Source organism: Silene latifolia, unplaced genomic scaffold (genome assembly GCF_048544455.1).
Source record: "Silene latifolia isolate original U9 population unplaced genomic scaffold, ASM4854445v1 scaffold_268, whole genome shotgun sequence".
Taxonomy (NCBI): Eukaryota; Viridiplantae; Streptophyta; class Magnoliopsida; order Caryophyllales; family Caryophyllaceae; genus Silene; species Silene latifolia.
Window position 1 is genome coordinate 41,735 of NW_027413210.1, and position 10,918 is coordinate 52,652.

The following is a 10,918-nucleotide window of genomic DNA, read 5'->3' on the forward strand; positions in this document are numbered from 1 at the left end:
AGACGGGGAGGGTACCCCACTACGTCCAAAGCATTGGAATGCGTGTTCGTACGCTCGGTATCTCTCGATTGAGGCTCGAAGTGCTCGATCGAGAGCTTTTCTTACTAACCTCTCTCGATCGAGAGGTTTCATTGTGTAGCTCACTCGATCGAGAGGTGTCGGCTCTCGATCGAGGGATTTCTTCCTCAGCATTGGTCGATCGAGAGGTAAGATCACTCGATCGACCACCTTTCAGCAGTTCTTCGTCATTTTTTGAAAAGTAATCCCCCCTCGGCATTTGAACTTTCGGAGTATGTTCGGTCCGTCATAAGTGCGACCACTCCTCAAACTTATTGCATTTACCGGGTCTTCCTTTAAGCACATCGACTCACACTTTTCGAGCAGGTTACGGAGGGCATCCGCACCAGATTCCTGCTCAAGACGTTGTGTGCGAATGGCGGCCTTAAGATTGTACTCGACTTTAATATTGTCAGCATAAAGCTCGAAGGAAGAGCCTGCTTGCCTAAACCTCCGATAGGCTAGAACTCTCTCGGATGTAGCCATACATGATATGGGATTGTGTCCCCATTCGCCACATCTTCCACAAATTACCTCCATAGCTGAATTATACCCTGTAAGCACAAAAACGCTCGGGCCAAGAATGAGAACTGTCTCAAGGAATAAATTCCCTAAGACAAAAGACAAACAAAGAAACTATAAAATTGCACCGTCTCCCCGGCAACGACGCCAAAATTTGACACGGCTGTCGCAACCCTGTCAAAGATAGAACCAACGGGTCTCGGCGAATGTAGCGAGGCGATCGGGTATCGAATCCACAGGGAGATGGGAATCCTATAGTCAACTAGGTCTGTCGAAAGTAACCAAAATGGGGGGTTTGTTTGTTTGTTTTCTAAAAACTACGAGTAAAAGAGAGAATAAAAGAGACGAGAGAGAAATAAAATAGAGATGAACAAGAAAGAAAGGTACTAGGATTGTCGGTTCACCATGGCTTCTAAAGTCAATCTGTGGGTAATAAACGTCACCTTTCGGTCCTTAGTTCACCCTAGGCAATACTAGTTTAACTTTCGCCCTAGCTAGTATAAATCCTAATGAAACGCTGCAGATCTACCCCTTTTTCAATCTTTCGATCTAGGAGAAGAGGATATCGAGATAGTTAATTGAGTGCGTCGACTCAAACAATTAAAAGATATTAAAGCAGCAGATGCATACAACTAGACTACGGGTATTCTAATTAAATCGTCCTTCCTACGCCATGGCTACCCTAAATCCTAGCAAAACGATTAGCTCTTCATGATCTAAATGAGGAACAATAATAGCGTAGCAAATGACAATAGATAACATGATAAATGAAATTGAACTGAAATTATACGAATGATAATACCGAATTCAACGAAGGAAGAATTGAGAAATGGCGATGAAAAGTATTTCCGATCCAAAAACTAAAGCAACAGTCACCGTTCTACGTCTAAAATGTGATGATTCCCCCTAGGTCTCTAGTATTCCTTGCCTATTTATAAGAAAATAACAAAGAAACAAAGCGTGTAAACCAACAACACAATCGATCCAAAGCCTATCAACGCATGGCCTCCCGATCGAACTCCACAGTTGCTCAATCGAGAGCTTTCCCTAAGAATATCCCTCGATCGAGAACAATGGTCTCTCGATCTAGGCCTTCACCTTTGCATTCACTCGATCGAGAACAGGACATCTCGACCGAGGGGTTCTTGACACACATGCCTCTCGATCGAGCTAATTGGGAGTTCGATCGAGAGGTCTTGACTTCTCGTGTGTTCTCCTATTCCTTTGGATGCCTTCACGCATCCCAAGACGGTAAGGTTTCACGCCGACTCTCTTAAGCAAGCTTTGAGGACCACAAATAGGCTGATTTCCAGTCATTCCGGTTCGTACCTGCAAATAATGCAAAACAGACCAAAGTAGACTATTCGGGGGCATTTGTAGTGAAATATTACGAAATAAGCATAGAAATGTGTGCCGAAAAGGCCTAAAAAGGTCTATAAGAAATGCACACATCAATTACGGACCAAAACAAATATAATGTAATTCAGTTCACTTTGTGGCGTTCAATGTTGTCAGTACAATCCACATGAAAAATAAAATATTATATTAAAACGATGAAGTTATAAATAGTATATGAAAACGATAATGTATCAAATCCATAATCAACTACTACAACTCAGGAACACGTTTAATTCCCATGGAAATAACGTGTCCTTCATGCTTATCAAAATTCAACGGTTTAGTGAGAGGGTCCGCGATGTTATCATTCGAAGCTATCTTGTCAATCACTATCTCTTCTTGCTCCACGTAATCACGGATCAGGTGAGCTTTCCGATGTATATGTCTAGATTTGTTGCTAGACTTTGGCTCCTTAGCCTGGAATATGGCACCTCTATTGTCACAATAGATGGTGATCGGGTCATTCGAACTAGGAACTATCGTAAGTCCTTGTAAGAATTGACGCATCCATATAGCTTCCTTAGTTGCTTCCGAAGCGTCATAGTACTCAGATTCAGTGGTAGAATCTGCTACAACACTCTGTTTGGAACTCTTCCAGCTGACCGCAGCACCATTAAGAGTGAAGACGAACCCGGACTGAGATGTTGAATCATCTCGATCCGTTTGGAAGCTAGCATCTGCGTAACCGATTGCGCATAGCTTAGTATCGCCTCCATAAGTCAATACCCTATCCTTATTCCTCCATAGGTACATGAGGATGTTTTTAACAGCTATCCAGTGTGTTTCACCTGGATTCTTTGGTACCGACTCGTCATACTCAATGCATATGCCACGTCTGGACGTGTGCATATCATGGCATACATGATTGATCCTGTTGCAGATGCATAAGGAACACGACTCATGCGCTCAATTCCTTCAGGCGTCGTGGGTGACTAAGACTTGCTCAACTGCATCCCAGACGTCATTCGAAGGTTCCCCTTCTTGGAGTTGGTCATGCTGAACCTCTCAAGAATCTTATCCAAATAAGACTCCTGACTAAGTGATAACGTCCGTCGTGATCTATCTTGGTAGATACGGATTACCAATGCGTTGTGCCTCACCCAGATCTTTCATCTGGAAATTGTTCTTCAACCATCGTTTAACCGAAGATAAGAGAGGAATGTCATTCCCAATCAAGAGTCTGTCATCGACATACAATATCAAGAAAACAATCTTGCTCCCACTCGACTTGATATATAAGCATGGTTCCTCGACCGATCGACTGAAACCATACTCTTTTATCACCTGGTCGAAACGATGATTCCAACTTCGAGAAGCTTGCTTAAGTCTATAAATGGAACGCTTAAGCTTGCATACTTTCTTAGGATGTTCAGGATTTATGAAACCTTCGGGTTGCACCATATACAACTCTTCCTCCAAATAACCGTTTAAGAAGGCGGTTTTCACATCCATTTGCCAAATTTCATAGTCATGAAAAGCGGCAATCGCTAAGATTATCCGAATGGAACGTAGCATGATTACAGGTGCAAAAATTTCATCATAATGCAATCCGTGCACTTGAGTGAAACCTTTTGCCACTAGTCGTGTCTTATAGGTATTTGGTTGCGCGTCTACAGAATGCTTTATTTTGTAAAGCCATTTGCACTGTAGAGGTTTTACCTTATTAGGTAAATCAACTAGATCCCATACGTCATTCTCATACATGGAGTCCATCTCGGATTGCATGGCTTCGAGCAATAGCTTTGAGTCGGAACAGGCCATAGCACCTTTATAGGTAGCGGGTTCATTACTCTCTAGGAGCAAAACGTCATTCTCCTCGACCACACCAATGTATCTGTCTGGAGGATTAGAGACTCTACCCGACCTCCTAGGTTCCTCGGGAATATTAACCGTGTCATTAGTTGGAGGAACTACTTCCTCCATCTGTTCCTCGGTTGTTGGTTCTTGAATCTCCGACAGCTCGAAGGTTCTATTACTTGTCTTGTTCTCGAGAAATTCTTTCTCTAAGAACATCGCACTAGCCGCAACAAAAACTCGATGTTCGGTAGGCGAATAGAAGTAATGACCAAATGTTCATTTTGGATAACCTATAAAGTATGTCTTGACCGATCGCGGGCTGAGCTTATCCTCGTGTCTCCACTTGACATAAGCCTCGCAGCCCCAAACCCGAATAAAGGACAAGTTAGGAACCGTTCCCTTCCACATTTTATATGGAGTCTTGTCGACAGCTTTAGTCGGACTTCGGTTAAGTATAAGAGCAGCTGACAAAAGAGCAAAACCCCATAATGAATCAACTACTACCGTGTGACTCATCATGGATCGAACCATATCAAGTAAGGTTTGATTTATCCGTTCGGACACACCATTCAATTGAGGTGTTCCAAGTGGAGTTAACTGTAAAACGATTCCACAGTCTTTAAGGTGTTGATCAATCTCATTTGAAAGATATTCGCCACCCCGATCTGAACGGAGTGCTTTAACCTTTCCACCCAGTTGGTTCTCAACCCTGTTCTGGTATTCCTTGAATTTCTCAAAGGACTCACTTTTATGCGTCATTAAGTAGACATATCCGTATCGACTCAAATCGTCCGTGAAAGTGATAAAATATCTATAGCCATCTCTAGCGGTAATTGACATAGGTCCACAAACATCCGTATGTATGAGTCCTAATAGGTCACTAGCGCGCATTCCAACACCTTTGAAGGAAATTCGAGTCATTTTGCCAATGAGACATGATTCACACGTGCCATATGTAGAAAAATCGAATGCGGGAATAGTCCCATTATCGACGAGTTTCTTTCCACATTTCTCATTTATGTGTCCCATTCGACAATGCCATAGATAGGTTTGATCTTTGTCACCAACCTTTAATTTCTTATTATTCACGTGTAATAATTCCGTGGTTTGATCTAAGATGTAAATTCCATTCATGGAAACTGCTTTGCCATAAATCATTTCATTGAAAGAGAAAATACAGCTATTATCCTTTATTAAAAATGAAAAACCGTCCTTATCGAGTATTTTAAACCGAAATAATGTTCTTAGACAAACTGGGTACATAGTGATTATTTAAAAATAACTCAAAACCACTAGGGAGTTGGATTACATATGTTCCCTTCGAGACCGCAGCAACTCTGGCTCCATTCCCGACTCGCAGTCCATATCACCCTTTCGAGAGGTGTGATGTTTCTTAGGCCCTGCAAATGATTACACAAATGAGAACCACAACCAATATCAAGTACCCAAGTTCCGAACTTGCATGGTTAATCTCAATCATATGAATATAAGATGACATACCAACAGAACGACGCGGCTCGCTTTTATGTCCTCACGGTACACGGGAGTTCCTCCTCCAATGTCCGATCTTGTGATAATGGTGGCACTCAATGTCACCGCCCTTGCTCTTTGCCTTGCCCTGTGAGCCACTAGTCTCACCAGGCCCACTCTTACCGTTTCCTGGCTTTTTAAACTTTGGCTTACCTACAGTTAGGTCACCTGGAGCTTTGCCCTTACCTTTATTCTTGTTGGAAATCGTGAGAACATCCTGCTTCATGCTCCCACTCAATTTCATATCCTTCTCGGTCTGTACGAGAAGTGAGTGTAGCTCATGAGGACTTTTCTTTAAGTCATTCATGTAGTAGTTCGCCCTGAAAAGGGCAAAACCATCATGAAGAGAATGAAGCATTCGGTCAATGACTATGCTCTCAATGATTTTGCAATCAAGTGCCTCTAATTTCTCGACATTCTCAATCATGTTAAGAATGTGTGGGCTAACCGGTTGGCCCTTTTGGAGTTTCGCATCAAAGAAGCGACAGGTATGCTCATAAGTAACGATTCTCGGTGCTTTTGAGAACTCGTTAGTGAGCGTGGTGAAAATATTGTTTGCACCTTGGGCAATGAAGAGTCTCTGCAAATTGGTTTCCATTGCAAAGATGAGTACGTTCTTTATCGCACCCGCTTCCATGACGAAATCACTATAAGCAAGTGACTCGTTAACTCCTGCATTGGGGCCTGGGTTTACCAGTATTGGCTCAGTTAAATACTTGAGTTTACCGTCAGCAATGGCAAAGCATTCCGTAGTCGCCTCCCCATCCCGCAAAGTTGGACCCATCATTCTTCAGTCGTGTGAACTGATTCATGTTGTCCATAAAAATTTAAGCCAGGACTCTCGTCCAAGTGTGGCACTCGGCATTGGGATTTCGTTATTTCCAGCCATTTGTTGAAACAGTATTATCAAAATAAACGTATTCTACACTGCGAAAAGAAGAATAAAAATAATAAGCATATGCATCGTTCTGATTTTAAGTCTTAATGCAAAACTGTTATAAGCGAAGACTTATGCATTTATACAATTGGCCTCCCTCAAGAATTATATAAATGATCCCAAGACTCAATTATCTGTAAATTGATAAGCCAACCTTTTGGCTAATTCTACTGTTAGAATTCTTGGTCGATAAATTTCTGTAAATTCTATCTTTAGTCCATCATAATCATGAGAAACTCTTCGGACTATAATGTTGAGATAAACTAAGTCAACACAAACTATTTACCCAACGTAGAAGGGGTCATATTATGCCTACCGACGAAGAAGGGATTCATAGTTGTTTGCCCTTATAAAGACTAGTCTCAATTTCCGTTTTAGAGGAAGATCCCATCATCTTCATTTTAATTCATTTTAAGTGAACTAATATCTAGCATGCATGAATGAATAAACTAAGGTGATGGCTTAAACTGAGTGACATCTGTATGTCTATGAAAACTAACATACAATCTATATGAGTCAATTTTCATGCATTTTAGTAGGTGGTTTGGTTTTAGGCGAAAATGATGCACTAACTAGCATGTGAATGAAAAGCAATAGGAATGAAAACGTAAAAACAATAATAAAGTCCTAGTGTGGCCTATCTATCAAAATGAACATAAATACAACTTTGGAATCCATCCTTGGACCCGAGAAGCTTGTCTTGATGTTCCATCTTGATCCATCTAGCGGTAGTGAGCTCCAATCTCCATCTTTAGTCTTCTCAAAAATTACAATTTAAAATTACATAATAAACCTATTTACTTTCTAATTTCAAAACCGTAATAAATAAAGAAAACCAAACGGAGATACGAGATCTCAAAATACATTAAAAATTATGTTTCCATCATTACGAAAACATAATTTGACTAAGGCCACACTAGGTATTACAAATTACAACCGATTGCAAAAATACGTAAATAAATTCATTCAACGATTCATTCAACAACAAAAATGCATCAACTAAAAAAATTAAACATGCAAGACATAATTCTTTAATTATGTAGATTAATTTTCCAAACCACCTATTTAATTGATCAAATTAAGCGACAATTCCTCAATTACTCACTATAAATTTAATCTTAATTCATATTAAACTTGTAATATGAATTTAATCCAACATTATTTTAAACTTCTTTAAAATAATTAGGTATCTTAAAATTTTGAACTGTTTCAAAACATGCAATCATACATTATAAAAGTAATGTATAATTATAACTATTGGCCAAAAACAACAATAAAAGAAAAAACAGAAAATTTTTTTCTTTAAAATGCACACGGCATAACAGCAAAAAAAAAACGAAAACGGGTTTTATATTTTTCTTTTGCTGCTCACGGCTAAACAGCCCAAAACCGAAAAAAAAACTTCTCTTCTCGGCTTTTCAGCAAAAACCGAAAGGAAAAATACAGATTTTTTTTTTTTATTATTAATGCTGCCCACGGTGAACAGTAACAGAAACAGGAAAAAAAAATTATTTCTTTTCTCGGCTGGAAAAAAAAACGAAACCACCCTAAATTTTTTTTCAATTCGGCATTGTGCCCTAAAACAAAAACTTTAGATGAACGAATTCGTTTATAGTTGCTATTAGAACAAGATTAGCATATGAATTAATGAAACATGATTAACCGTATATGCCAAAAACTATATAGCAAAAACAAATTTTTATATCATCAACATGACGATTTCCATTTACATTTTAACTTAATCTTCATTAAATCAAACATCTACCAATTCTTCATATAATCTTTTTAACTGATTAAAACAACAATATGAAAAATTAAAATGGAAATATAACATCAAAACAAGAATAAAAAAACCGGCTGGAAAAAAAAAATCAATTCGGCAAAAAAAAAATTCAGCCATGTAATTTAATTTTTTTTCGATCCAACAATTTTGTTTAAATTCAATTTATGAAAATCATCAAAAATAAAATTCGTGGCTTTGGCTCTGATACCACTTGTGTGAAATAATCTGTATACTTCCCTTATTATTAAGGATTATAACGAATTTATAAAGATGATTACTAGTCATAAATGAAAATTACATAAACAAAATAGAGAGATTATGAAATAACCTTCGGTCCTAGCAAAATCGGCCTAAGAACAATATCGCAATGATATTCACCTATCAGTTGCACACAAGATAATTAACTGATTAATTTTAGGTTTTTGTGTTTTTCTTTGATGAGAGGAGGCTAGGTTAGAATTAGGTTAGAAAAATGAATCCTCCTTTTTCCTTATATTAACCTAAAATAAGAGAAGAAAAGGAGGGATTTTTCTTTCCCATTTACTCGGTTTGACCGAGATACTCACACAACAAATAAGGAGAAAAATCTCCTTATTTTAAGTAGTTATCCAAAATGTATAATAATGTGTATTATTATAAATTGCCATTTATTTTGTTCCGTATTAATAAGTCTACATACAACAGCTTGCAGTCAATATATTGATACCGGTCTGTAATAATCAATTATGACAATATCGTATAATATATACTTTAACTATAAATATCGCATATTTATAATTAGCTAATTAAATATACCGATTACATTTAATTACGAATTAACATCTTAATTCGTTTAAGCTAACATTATATACATTAATTAAATATAACATATTATATTCGGTTTTAATTGTGATTAATTCGTGTCAAACATATTATTTAATCGGCATTAAATAATCATCTAGTCAACACATTGACTAACTGTTTAGTCATATAAGGCATCAATGTGATTACATTTCCATAATCACATCTCTCAAACACATCCTTTAGGTGTGACTTTTAGGGACCAGTTGATCACCGCCATCAGTATGATAATAACGTCAAACTTTCTAGCAAGCCAACCGTTATTAGGTAATCGTTAATCAACTGATAAAATACGAAGTATACCCTTGTGAACCTATAAGAGATTTATTAATGTTATCACACTAATTTGTGGAGGACACAAGCTCTAACACCAAGGTCACATAATGCTTTGTTGATTGTAGTGTCGCCAATGGTGCATGAAATAGAGAAACTTCCCGGATCTTTGAGTTTTGGAGGTGAACTTCCTTGAAGAATAGCACTACTCACTTTAGTGAATGCAATAGTCTTTAATTTCCGGATGGATTTCTTCTTGGTAAGAATATCTTTCATGTACTTTGCATAGGCCAGAACATGATTGATCAATTCCGTGAATGGGATTGAGACTTCTAAGTTCTTCACAATCTCCATGAACTTTCCAAGTTGTTAATCAAACTTAGGCTTAGCTTGACGACTTGGGAATGGAAGTCTAATCACAATTGGCTCTTTAGCCTTCTCTTCATTCTTCTTCTTTGAAACTTCTTGGGTGGTGGGTTCTTCTTCCTTAGAGTTCTCCACAACTCTTTGCTTGTCACTAGCATCCACAATGTCTTCATCAATTGGCTTCTTCGGCCCCTCATACCTTGTACCACTCCTTAAATGGATGGCACTAACCGATTTATGTCTTGGGGGATTACTTTGAGGTGGTAATTGCCCCTTTTGCCTTTGAGAGCTAGAAGATGTTAATTGAGTCATTTGGGTTTCTAGAATTTTGGTGTGGGCTAGTATGTTGTTGATGGTGATGTCTTTGGCTTGGCTATCTTTTTGCATTTGGGTGAAAAATTCTTGTTGGTTCTTTTGCATTTGGAGGAACGCTTTTTGAACATCAAAGCCTTGGTCATTAGATTGATTGTAAGAGGGTTGATTTTGATAACCTTGGCTTTGGTTGTAAAAGGGTCTTTGAGCTTGATTCCTCATTGGAGGTGGGGTGTATGTTGGTTGAGGGTTTTGAACATTTTGGCTTTTGTATGAAAGATTGGGATGGAATTTGGTATTCTCATTGTAATAGTTGGAATAAGGGGTGACGCTCTTGTATGCTTGAAAAGCATTCACTTGTTCACTTGTTCCCCTACATTCACTTTGGTCATGTCCCAAAGTTCTACAACTCTCACATACTCAACTTGGAATTGAGGATGATGCCACCATAGCATTAACATGTTGTTTTAGTGATTTGGAAGCTTCATCAAGCTTAGCCATGGCCTTCTTAAACTTCAAATTAATGGTGTCAATATGAGCACTTAGTTGAGCACCCAATTGTGTGATGGAATCTACCTCATGCTTTCCTCCTCTAGTAGCCTTTCGAGGCCTACTATATTGGGAATTATGAACCGCCATTTCTTCAATTTTAGCCCATGGTTGATTGTCATCAACTTCGGTAAACATACCATTGGATCCCATGTTGAGGATGTTGCGGGAGTCTTCATATAGACCATTCCAAAATTTTTGCACAAGGAACCACTTGCTAAGTCAATGGTGTGGACAAGAACGACAAGTGTCCTTAAATCTCTCCCATGCTTCATACGATGATTCCTCATCCCTTTGTTTAAACCCGGTGATTTGGGCTCTCAACATGTTACTCTTCTCCGGAGGATAGAATTTCTTGTAGAAAGCAAGTGCTAACTTCTTCCATGAGTCAATACCAAGGGTAGCCTTGTCTAGGCTCTTCAACCATTGTTTTGCGGTACCAATCAAAGAAAAAGGAAATAATACCCATCGGATTTCATCTTGAGTAACTCCGGTTTGAGAAATTGCATCACAATAGTCACAAAACATCTCCATATGTGAATGAGGGTCTTCAC

The 10,918-nt window shown here is 38.5% G+C and overlaps 1 non-coding gene across 1 annotated transcript; it reads left to right on the plus strand.

Moving 5' to 3' along the window:
* Positions 1–10,583: 10,583 nt before the first annotated feature.
* Positions 10,584–10,691, plus strand: LOC141639065 (small nucleolar RNA R71). The gene has a single exon (XR_012542357.1). It is a non-coding gene; the product is annotated as a small nucleolar RNA R71 (small nucleolar RNA).
* Positions 10,692–10,918: the final 227 nt, after the last annotated feature.